Below are 2292 nucleotides of genomic sequence, written 5' to 3' on the forward strand. Positions count from 1 at the left end.
TACCCTCTTAGTGACTGTGAAAATCTCAAATTCCTCTACATGCTGCCAAACCCCTCAGAAAACATTGTGATCCAACGATTTTGGGTGTAATTCTTTTATAACTTTAGAACATAGCCCCACAACATTACTATAACTCGAGCTTATTATTATAGGGCTACAACAAAAATGTAGTAGATGACAGATCAAAATGCTCCTCCTAGGGCCATTCATTTACGGTAGTTTTGTCTACCAAAAGTAAAAAGCGTGTGAAAATGCCAAATATCTTTCCTACTGTTCTTCCCCCCGGGTGACTAGATTTACATGTTCAAACAGCAGTGCCCATGGCTTCAAAGAACTCTGAGCCTTATTAGGCAGAAAGTATCCATTTAGTGACTCCACAATTTGAGTTTACGACCTTAGTTTGGAAGAGAACTTTGTACCAGAAGGACCATATTTTTCCTCAAATTGTTGAGATTTTTTTTTATATTCGCCTAGATATAAAGACAATGACAACAGTATCTCAGTTTGACCTAAACTTTATTTAAAGAAAGTATGCAAAAAAAAAAAAAAATGAAAAATATGAGCAGTAACAAATGTGACATCACTGGAATTTTGTCTTAATCCCCTGCATTAAATTCAAAGCAGTGTGATGAATTGTAGATTTGGATGAAGTTCTTAAGTGTGAATATAAATTAATTCATATAGAAGGAGAACATGATCATAAATAACAGAATAAAAACACTAAATACTTTAAATCAAAACTGGTTGTGGACATGAACAGTATAGTAAAGATCTAAAACACAACATAAAGATGTACCTTTGTGACAAAGACAGTAACCGCATGGGATTATTGCACTATACTTGCATTGAATGTCATGTAGTCATATTGCCAGATATATAAAATGCCACTGGGGTTCCCAACACATTCTCTACCATTTTGGGCTCAAGTAAAACGTAAGCAGCCATTTATGCTGGTTGTCCAAACCAGTTAAGAAGACAAAACTATGAAACAAAATCCATGATACAACAATAGGGTAATGGTCTAGTTCACTAAAAAAAAAAAGACTGTCTGTAATATGGTGATGAAGGCGGGACATGATGTTTTCGGCAATCAGTTTACACTAGAATTTTAGCTTCAAGTTGGACAACTAAGTGGTTTAAAAACGCAGCAAGTTTATAAATCGTCCATGCTGGATAAGGGATCTGGTTTATCTTTCGATTTCATATGTTCAATTGTAACTTAAGCCATGTAATAGCCTACGTTCCTGTGGACTGAAAGCCTGCTCAAAGGTTCTAGAAGGCTGGGAACACCAAGAGCATCATTTCTGATGGTTGCCACACCAAAAATTGCAGGATGGCCAACCTCCAGGGATTTACATTAGCAGCATAGTAGAATGGATTGATTTATGCAAATCCCAACCACCTCCTGCAGAAAAAGAAACCTGCAGCACAAACCAAAACATGCAGTGGAAATTAATACCACCAATACATTTCACAGCTTTTTTACTTGTTTCACTTGGAATCTTGGATCCAGACCCATGTGTCCAGCTGGATGAGCATTTTATTTTTGAGGTCTGCAGAATGCAGCTCTGCCGTATATCATCCACTAATTTGGAGACCAAGTAATGTAAAACATTTACAAAGTAAGGCAAACTTTCAGAGGTTAAAAGGAGCACATAGAAAAGCCATAGAGCAGTTCCTTGTGGAAAAATTCAATTGCTTTGGAAACAGGTTAAATATGCCATAGACGAATCTTTAACATTTGAACACAGTTTAAAAATGATTATCAGAAGTGGTGTTTTACATCATTATGTAATCAAATACCCCTGTAAGATTTCAATTTGATGCATAAAGTGGTAGAGGGTTGAACCCATTTCAATTTTTTATTTTTGCAATGATTACTTAACTGGGTTGCCCAGAATTGTATGACCTATGGCCACAAAATAAAAAGCAGTCAAAATCAGAAAAGCATTGCGCCCTTCTCACTCATAGGTGGTGCCTGGCACTGCAGATAAACTTAATTGAAATGATTAGGACCATGTTGCAAGAATACACAACATGTTGGTAAAAGTTCTGTTTAAAAACAAAAAAAAAACCCACCAATTTGTTTCCTTTAGGGACCATTTTATAAAAGCAGCCGTTCACATCCCCTCTTGTATGTTGCATGATGGAGGGATTGGGTTGTGATAAGGAATAAAAATTGATGAAGCACACATCAGGTCAAAACTAAGATTGGTGGAAGCTCTATTCCACCACCACATGTTTGAAGTGGCATTGGTCCTATTGCTAGATCAGTTTGTTACTCCCCCCCCC

The sequence above is a fragment of the Engystomops pustulosus genome, chromosome 2 (assembly GCF_040894005.1).
Source record: "Engystomops pustulosus chromosome 2, aEngPut4.maternal, whole genome shotgun sequence".
In the NCBI taxonomy this organism is placed as follows: domain Eukaryota; kingdom Metazoa; phylum Chordata; class Amphibia; order Anura; family Leptodactylidae; genus Engystomops; species Engystomops pustulosus.